Source organism: Hyperolius riggenbachi, chromosome 11 (assembly GCF_040937935.1).
Source record: "Hyperolius riggenbachi isolate aHypRig1 chromosome 11, aHypRig1.pri, whole genome shotgun sequence".
NCBI lineage: Eukaryota > Metazoa > Chordata > Amphibia > Anura > Hyperoliidae > Hyperolius > Hyperolius riggenbachi.
Window position 1 is genome coordinate 110269269 of NC_090656.1, and position 10851 is coordinate 110280119.

Below are 10851 nucleotides of genomic sequence, written 5' to 3' on the forward strand. Positions count from 1 at the left end.
GGTGGTCCCAATGTCCGAGGGACCACCAGGGCAGGCTGCAGCCCTCCCTGTCTGCACCCAAGCACACTGATCTCCCCCCCCGCCCCCTGATCGCCCACATCACCCCTCAGACCCCCCCCTGCCCACCCCCCAGACCACTGTTTGCACCCAATCACCCCCCTAATCACCCATCAATCACTCCCTGTCACTATCTGTCAATGCTATTTTTTAAAGCCCTAAACTGCCCCCTGAGTGCTCCTGATCACCCCCCACCCCTCAGATTCTCCCCAGATCCCCCCCCCCCCTGTGTACTGTATGCACCTATCCCCCCTGTAATAACCCACTGACCTGTCAATCACCTATCAATCACCCCCTGTCACTGCCACCCATCAATCAGCCCCTAACCTGCCCCTTGCGGGCAATCTGATCACCCACCCACACCATCAGATCGCCTGTAGACCCGCCATCAGATCACCTCCCAAGTGCATTGTTTACATCTGTTCTCTCCTCTAAACACCCACTAATTACCCATCAATCACCCCCTATCACCACCTGTCACTGTTACCCATCAGATCAGACCCTAATCTGCCCCTTGTGGGCACCCAATCACCCGCCCACATGCTCAGATTGCCCTCAGACCCCCCCTTATCAATTCGCCTGTGCATTATTTACATCTGTTCTTCCCTGTAATAACCTACTGATCACCTGTCAATCACCTATCAATCACCCATCAATCACCCCCTGTCACTGCCACCCATCAATCAGCCCCTAACCTGCCCCTTGCGGGCAATCTGATCACCCACCCACACCATCAGATCGCCTGTAGACCCACCATCAGATCACCTCCCAAGTGCATTGTTTACATCTGTTCTCTCCTCTAAACACCCACTAATTACCCATCAATCACCCATCAATCACCCCCTGTCACCACCTGTCACTGCTACCCATCAGATTAGACCCCTATCTGCCCCTAGGGCACCCAATCACCCACCCACACCCTCAGAACGCCTCAGACCCGAGCCCTGATCACCTCGCCAGTGCATTGCTTGCATCTATTCCCCCCTCTAATCACACCTTGAGACACCCATCAATCACCTCCTGTCACCCCCTAGCACACCTACCCATCAGATCAGGCCCTAATTTGCCCCGTGTGGGCTCTTGATCACTCGGCCAAACCCTCAGATCCCCCTCAGACCCCCTTCTGATCACCTCCCCAGTGCATTGATTGCATCTATTTTCCCCTCTAACCACCCCCTGAGACACCCATCAATCACCTCCTGTCACCCCCCTAGCACTCCTATCCATCAGATCAGGCCCAATACAACCTGTCATCTAAAAGGCCACCCTGCTTATGACCGGTTCCACAAAATTCGCCCCCTCATAGACCACCTGTCATCAAAATTTGCAGATGCTTCTACCCCTGAACAGTCATTTTGAGCCATTTGGTTTCCAGACTACTCACGGTTTTGGGTCCGTAAAATGCCAGGGCAGTATAGGAACCCCACAAGTGACCCCATTTTAGAAAAAAGACACCCCGGGGTATTCTGTTAGGTGTATGATGAGTTCATAGAAGATTTTATTTTTTGTTACAAGTTAGCGGAAATTGATTTTTATTGTTTTTTTTTTCACAAAGTGTCAATTTCCGCTAACTTGTGACAAAAAGTAAAATCTTCTATGAACTCACCATACACCTAACGGAATACCTTGGGGTGTCTTCTTTCTAAAATGGGGTCACTTGTGGGGTTCCTATACTGCCCTGGCATTTTAGGGGCCCTAAACCATGAGGAGTAGTCTACAAAACAAATGCCTCAAAATGACCTGTGAATAGGACGTTGGGCCCCTTAGCGCACCTAGGCTGCAAAAAAGTGTCACACATGTGGTATCGCCGTACTCAGGAGAAGTAGTATAATGTGTTTTGGGGTGTATTTTTACACATACCCATGCTGGGTGGGAGAAATTTCTCTGTAAATGGACAATTGTGTGTAAAAAAAAAAATCAAAAAATTGTCATTTACAGAGATATTTCTCCCACCCAGCATGGGTATGTGTAAAAATACACCCCAAAACACATTATACTTCTCCTGAGTACGGCAATACCACATGTGTGGCACTTTTTTGCAGCCTAACTGCGCTAAGGGGCCCAAAGTCCAATGAGCACCTTTAGGCTTTACAGGGGTGCTTACAATTAGGCACCCCCAAAATGCCAGGACAGTAAACAAAACCTACAAATGACCCCATTTTGGAAAGTAGACACTTCAAGGTATTCAGAGAGGAGCATAGTGAGTCCGTGGCAGATTTCATTTTTTTTGTCTCAAGTTAGAAGAAATGGAAACTTTTTTTTTTTTTTGTCACAAAGTGTCATTTTCCGCTAACTTGTGACAAAAAATAAAATCTTCTATGAACTCACCATGCCTCTCAGTGAATACTTTGGGATGTCTTCGTTCCAAAATGGGGTCATTTGGGGGTTATTTATACTATCCTGGAATTTTAGCACCTTATGAAACATGACAGGTGGTCAGAAAAGTCAGAGATGCTTCAAAATGGGAAAATTCACTTTTGGCACCATAGTATGTAAACGCTATAACTTTTACCCAAACCAATACATATACACTGAATGGATTTTTTGTAATTAAAGACATGTAGCAGAATAAATTTAGACAAAAATGTATACAGAAATATTACTTTATTTGAAAAATGTCAGCACAGAAAGTAAAAAAAAAAATAATTTTTTTGACAAAATTCATGTCTTTTTTGATGAATATAATAAAAAGTAAAACTTGCAGCAGCAATCAAATAGCACCAAAAGAAAGCTGTATTAGTGGCAAGAAAAGGAGGTAAAATTCATTTAGGTGGTAGGTTGTATGACCGAGCAATAAACCATGAAAGCTGCAGTGGTCTGAATGGAAAAAAAGGCTCTGGTCCTTAAGGGGCGAAAAGACTGTGTGGTCCTCAAGTGGTTAATTTGGAAATATTGGTTCATGATATTGTTTGAGGCACCAATCTCTGAACCATGTTAATTTGTTTGCGTAATTTCACACACAAACTCACCTGTATAATTATTCCCAAGATTGCCACCCCCATCACTACGACCAGTGGATGTAGGAAGACATTTTGAATTGTAGAGGCCCAGTCCGAGTGTCCCTGGAATATCGCCAGAAACCTTTTCCACCAGGTCAGACTGGAACTCACCTGCTTGTATTTGTGTTCAACCTCTTTTAGATCCCCTTGATCATGGTGAAATATTACCTCTAATTTAGTGTTCTGTTTGTTTAACCGTTTTAACAGTGTGATCTTGTGTCAAAACTAGAGTTGGGCCGAACCTCCGATTTTAGGTTCGCGAACCGGGTTCGTGAACTTTCGCGGAAGGTTCGGTTCGCGTTAAAGTTCGCGAACCGCAATAGACTTCAATGGGGATGCGAACTTTGAAAAAAAAAAAAATTATGCTGGCCACAAAAGTGATGGAAAAGATGTTTCAAGGGGTCTAACACCTGGAGGGGGGCATGGCGGAGTGGGATACACGCCAAAAGTCACCGGGAAAAATCTGGATTTGACGCAAAGCAGCGTTTTAAGGGCAGAAATCACATTGAATGCTAAATGACAGGCCTAAAGTGCTTTAAAACATCTTGCATGTGTATACATCAATCAGGGAGTGTAATTAAGGTACTGCTTCACACTGACACACCAAACTCCACTGAACAGAACAGGTATGCAGTGGCGGGTTCACTGAACAGAACAGGTATGCAGTGGCGGGTCCACTGAACAGGTATACAGTGGCGGGTCCACTGAACAGAACAGGTATGCAGTGGCGGGTTCACTAAACAGGTATACAGTGGCGGGTCCACTGAACAGAACAGGTATGCAGTGGCGGGTTCACTAAACAGGTATACAGTGGCGGGTCCACTGAACAGAACAGGTATGCAGTGGCGGGTTCACTGAACAGAACAGGTATGCAGTGGCGGGTCCACTGAACAGGTATACAGTGGCGGGTCCACTGAACAGAACAGGTATGCAGTGGCGGGTTCACTAAACAGGTATACAGTGGCGGGTCCACTGAACAGAACAGGTATGCAGTGGTGGGTTCACAGAACAGGTATGCAGTGGCAGGATCAATGAACAGGTATGCAGTGGCAGGATCACTGAACAGGTATGCAGTGGCAGGATCAATGAACAGGTATGCAGTGGCAGGATCAATGAACAGGTATGCAGTGGCAGGATCAATGAACAGGTATGCAGTGGCAGGATCAATGAACAGGTATGCAGTGGCAGGATCACTGAACAGGTATGCAGTGGCAGGATCAATGAACAGGTATGCAGTGGCAGGATCAATGAACAGGTATGCAGTGGCAGGATCAATGAACAGGTATGCAGTGGCAGGATCACTGAACAGGTATGCAGTGGCAGGATCAATGAACAGGTATGCAGTGGCAGGATCAATGAACAGGTATGCAGTGGCAGGATCAATGAACAGGTATGCAGTGGCAGGATCAATGAACAGGTATGCAGTGGCAGGATCAATGAACAGGTATGCAGTGGCAGGATCAATGAACAGGTATGCAGTGGCAGGATCACTGAACAGGTATGCAGTGGCAGGATCAATGAACAGGTATGCAGTGGCAGGATCAATGAACAGGTATGCAGTGGCAGGATCAATGAACAGGTATGCAGTGGCAGGATCAATGAACAGGTATGCAGCCAGGGACAAGCTAAGGCTAACTAATCTTTCCCTATGAGAGACTGCAGTAGCTCGCCCTACTCTAACTAATGCAGGCACACGAGTGGCCACGGCCGCCGCTGCCTGCCTATATAAGGGGGGGTGGGGCTCCAGGGGCTAGTGTAGCCTAATTGGCTACACTGGGCCTGCTGACTGTGATGTAGAGGGTCAAAGTTGACCCTCAGTGCATTATGGGGCGAACCGCAATGGGGCGAACTTTTCCGCAATAAAGTTCGCGTGCGGTACCCGCACGCGAACCACCTAGGTTCGCGCGAACCAGGTTCGCCGGCGAACCGTTCGGCCCAACTCTAGTCAAAACCTGTACCCATTTGTCCCATGGCGTGTTGTCTCTCAGGATGGGAACTTCCTGTGGAGCTTTGAACTTTAGAGTTCTCTTAACAATTTGAGGAATGACGTAGGGGTCTGTTCTGGGTCCAGTGCTCTTCAATTTATTTATTAATGACCTAGTAGATGCAGTAGTGAGCAATGTTGCTATTTTTGCAGATGATACAAAATTGTGCAGAATCATCAACTCTCAGGAAGATAGTGTCATATTGCAACAGGATCTGGATAGGATGGCTATATGGGCACATACATGGCAGATGAAATTCAATGTTGACAAATGTAAGGTCATGCATTTTGGACGTACTAATGGTCTAACACCATACAAAATACATGGGATACAGTTGGGGACATCAAACTTGGAGAAGGACTTAGGAGTACTCATTGACAACAAGTTAAATAATCGTACTCAATGCCAAGCAGCTGCAGCTAAAGCTAACAAAATTTTGGGATGCATTAAAAGGGAAATAAAAACTCGAGATGCTAGCATAATATCGCCCCTGTTTAACTCTCTAGTAAGGCCACATCTGGAATATGGAATTCAGTTCTGGGCACCACATTACAAAAAATATATTGCAGTTTTAGAGCAGGTGCAGAGACGAGCAACAAAATTGATGCGTGGGATGGAAGGTCTCACTTATCGAGAAAGGTTAGATAAACTGGGTTTATTTAGTCTAGAGAAAAGACGCCTTAGAGGGGATCTAATTAACATGTATAAATACATCAGAGGGCAATATAATACCTTGGCGGATGAGCTTTTTGTCCCTAGGCCTTATCAAAGAACTAGAGGACATGATCTGCGCATGGAGGAAAAACGTTTTAGCCATTTATTTAGGAAAGGGTTCTTTACAGTTAGAGTGATTAAGATGTGGAATGCATTGCCACAGGAAGTCGTTATGGCAAACTCTATACCTGCATTTAAAGGGGGCTTGGATGCTTTCCTTGCGTTGAAAGACATCCATGGCTACAATTACTAGGTAATGCCTAATGATGTTGATCCAGGGATTTTATCTGATTGCCATCTGGAGTCGGGAAGGAATTTTTCCCTTTAGGGGATAATTGGACCATGCCTTGTAAGGGTTTTTTCGCCTTCCTCTGGATCAACAGGGATATGTGAGGGAGCAGGCTGGTGTTGTACTTTATACTGGTTGAACTCGATGGACTTATGTCTTTTTTCAACCAAAATAACTATGTAACTATGTAACTATGTAACTATGTAATCAAACTTTGATGATTTGATCCATATGGGATCTCCGCTCACACAATACGTTCCCCTTGAAAGATCAACCTTGTCGGAACAATTATGAAAATGTACCCTGAATGTGTCATTAGACATCATGTTTAAAAAACAAACATTTCCTTCAGCCACCGGAGATATTGGTTTGGCTTTAGGAGGGATCTTTTGAATGGCAGCTGTGCATTCTGTGTTATTGAGGCAGCAGGCTTCCTCACTAAATCGGACTAGCCCCGGCAAACACAGGTACCTCTCTGAGAATTGCCAGCATGATGACAAATCTACTTGTTTCACCTCCCCGTCTAGCACCAAAAAATGTTGACCTCTCAGGTCATGGTGTAAGACATGTGTTGAGGAAACAGGCGTACCCAGGGATACTACTGGAAAAACTTCCTGGGTTTCTCCATTGGTAGGAACTAAGGAAGTTGCGGTGCATAAAGAATTGTCGCACCCTTTCCATTTGTTTATCCAAACATCTCGGTGCCTCTGTGCAAAAGATCCTTCCCCCGGAAAATCGATAAATCGCTCTTTGTCAAGTCTCAGCTATAAAGGAGTTTTACCCAGGGGCGCCTCTAGCCTTCTTGTCACTCCAGGCAAGAAATCCTGTGCCTCCCCCCTCCCCCATAAAAAATAAAACAAAAATCATATACATTATAGAACACTTCACACATGATATAAGCCATCAGGGAGGGATAACTATGAAACGGGGCCCTAGGCAAGATAACACTTTGCCCTCCACTGATGGTCACCTGACTTATTTAGTTAGATTTGGTGGGGGCCAGCAACCACCAGGCCCCTAAACTCTCTCTAGACCCTAGGCAGCTGCCTAAGTTTGCCTTGTGGATGATCAGCATTGTATGCCATACAGCACATGCTGCCAGTATGCACCTCAAATAAATACAGCATCCACACTACAAGTTCCAATGGCAGTCACATTGCAAGATTGGATTATCAAGCAAGACATTCTTACTTTCAAAATAATTTTTCACAAACATTACGAGATATGCAGATATGTTACCACCTGTTAGGATAGGACTAGAGTGGGTATATCATGACATTGAAGGGCTGATATGGTAAGGTGGTTTAAGGCCCAGTGCACACCGAGCGGTTTTAGCAGCGATCCGCCAACCGCATCTGTCTGTGAAAACGCTTGGCTAATGTATTTCAATGGGATGGTGCACACCAGCGGTTTGAGGTTTTTAGCAAACTGCAAACGTGCCTCCTGCTGCACATTTGCGGTTTGCAGAAGAGATTCTGCCTCAATATAAAGTATAGGAAAAATGCAAACCGCTCTGAAAAACGCTAGATCAGAGCGGTTTTCCAGGCATTTTTGTTACAGAAGCTGTTTAGTAACAGCTTTTACTGTAACAGTATTTGTAATCTGCTTCACAAAAACGCTCGGCATGTTTAGAAAATGTCTCTAAACTTGCCTAGAATCGCTCTGAAATCTGCTCCGAAAACCGCTAGCGTTTTGAGGATCTGCTAGCGGTTTTGGTGTGCACTGGGCCTAATGGTTTGATTCATAATCCATTCTGGAGATAAGCACATTGTGTTTGTACTGTAAGTGATACAAGAGAAGAGAAGTAGAATGGAGGGAGGAAGGGTAGTAGAGGGTCAGAATTGATGACATGGATGAGCAGATCTCTATGAGTAGAATAGAGGCTCAGTGGGTAGCACTACTGCGTTTTAGTGCTGAGTCCTAGGCTTGAACATTGGCCAGGGCAAAATCTGCATGGAGTTTCTGTCTTCAGACATTTCCTGCATCCTAAAAAACCTACTAATAAGTCAACTGGTTTACCCCAAAACAATCCTATATTGAAAATATTAGACTATAACTGTGGTAGGGATTAGATTGTGAGCTCCTCTGAGGACAGTCAGTCACATGACTATGTACTCTGTAATGTGCTGCAGAAGATGTCAGTGCTATATAAATACATAATAACAATATGGTAGGACATTAGACTAGGACTATGGTAGGATTAGAGTGTGAGCTCCTCTGAGGACAGTCAGTGACATGACTATGTACTCTGTACAGTGCTTCAGGAGATGTCAGTGCTATATAAATACATGATAATAATATGGTAGGACATTAGACTATGCCTGTGGTTGGATTAGATTGTGAGCTCCTCTGGGGACAGTCAGTGACATGACTATGTACTCTGTAAAGTACTGCAGAAGATGTCAGTGCTATATAAATACATGATGATAATAATATGGTAGGACATTAGACTATGACTATGGTAGGATTAGATTGTAAGCTCCTCTGAGGACAGTCAGTGACATGACTATGTACTCTGTACAGTGCTGCAGAAGATGTCAGTGCTATATAAATACATGATAATAATATGGTCGGACATTACAGTTTGACTATGGTAGGGATGAAATTGTAAGCTCCAGTGAGCAGTCAGTGACATGACTATGTACTCTGTAATGTGCTGAAGATGTCAGTGCTACATAAATACACAATGTTCCCCAAGTAGCAGTTGTTTGGTCAGAGAGACAGTGGGAGAGGGAGCATGAGCAGAGAGTGAGGGCAAGCAAAGTTAAGCTCCACACTCACCACAGTGACTGCAACAACACAGGAAGATGGATCCAGCGAGGTGTCCCCTCATGACAAGCGTCCAGCGATTCATCTTCCTGCCAGCGGGTTTGCGAGATGTCACGTGACATCACAGGACGGGCGCCAACGAGAAGTCAGGCGACCGCAGTACTTTACGGGGTGTCGTCAAGGATCTTAAAGATCCGAGCCTCAGTGACGGTCACTTTTCACCACACAACGCTAAGCGATGTCACGACATCGTGTAAATGACTACTTGTCGCTCAAAAAAAAAATAGATGGACATTGGGAAAATCGTTGGAAAAATCGCGAGGTGGTACATAGCATTAGGGAGAGGGCAAACAGACAGCATTAATGGAAATACATTATTATGCCATCTTCAATTATAAGTAGTGATGGATGTAATTACACACATTGCTTACATGTCCATTATCATTGTTTGAGCTTTAGATGCTGCCCTCCTATTCACTCACTCACAATGAAAGACAAAACCTGCAACCCCCACTGTATCCATTACACACTTCAAACACTGTCCTTGTGAATTCAGGGAGAAGTGCAGGCTGTGTGTCCCAATGGGGAGAGGATCAGATGATCCTACCACTCCATAGCTAGTCATGGCGAGCGTCCTGACATCTAGACATGCCAGACATTCTAGCAGAGAAAAACAAAAGTTATAGCAGAGCACAGGGCTGTCTGCAGAGTTTACTGTTTGTTTGTTTGTCTCGCTCGCTCTGCAGACTCAGTAACATTTGGGGGTAGGGCGCTGTCGCCTCTGTACACTGAATAGTGAGGGACTGTCTCAAATCTTTCTATGAATCCTTATTAGATGCATTCCTAAAAACACTTGTAAGAGTAGAACAGAGTAACCAAGCAGCTCAGGGTGACCCAAGCTACTAGTAATGTATAGGGGGATAAAAGGAACCAAAATGCCCTCCTACTAAAAAAGCAAAGCTTGGTGTAATTTGCCTTCTTAAAACAGAAGGAAATCTATTTCTCTCCAGTCCCTTACAACGGTCTTTCAGGGCAGGAATTTTTATTTCCCCTTGGACTGACAGTAATTTATTGCGCCTTCCCCATCAAAGCCGCTCCAAGCCGCTGCCTGGGTGGTCAGTAGGTTAAGGCGCCCCTGGTTTTACCTTCTGAAAAGGCTTGCGCCATTATCTTAAAATCTGCTGTTAACTCGGTCTGCATTGACAGGCATGCTGTCTCCCATGCAGTACCCTTAGCATGTGCAATCATCTTCTGAAGAATTATTTGAATGTGCCTTTGAGTGTACCCCTGAACTCTATATGTGTTGTGCGTTAACTGTTCCAAAACGAAGTTCAGATGATGTTGGGTACCCACATTCTGTTGTCCCAATGTGCCTAATTGTTGAATGACTTCTGTCATACCGTCTATGTCTACACTGTTTGCTACGCCCATTCCAGTGCCCATGCCTCCCACGATGGTATCTGCTACATCCCGAGACCTCCTTCTGGCTACACTATTCCCTGTGGAATGTGCCCATGGCATAAAAGCATGTACCAGGGTGGCAGCGACAGTGCTGCAGTTAGGGTAGATATTAGATATTACCCACTCTTTTAAGTTAATCCAAGTGATCAATTGAAGCTGGGCCTCCATGATAACTGGAGTCGCCCTCAGTTGATTTAACTGAAAAGGGCCACTTTTTACAACCTGATGTGTATCACATGACGGTAGGCGGGGTTCCTGGGTAGTCACTGGCAGAGTGACTACCTGAGCTTTAGGAGTCGTGGGGACCTCCACTTTTACTGTCACTGTTCCCCTTCTCATCATGCAAGATCTATTTGGACCTTTAAACTCTAGGGACGGTGGGATGCAAAAAACGTATGTCCATGGTACTTCATCCTCCCGGACTAAGGGCGCTATTTTTAAACTCCCCTGTTTTAGTCCCATCACCCTTCCATCAGAGAGAGTCCCCGGGGTGCTACCTGATGTATCCCAGGATTCTACCTCTCTACTCCAAAAAGTCCCCTGGTCCATTAAACTCGCGTCCCATGCTAACCCTTGT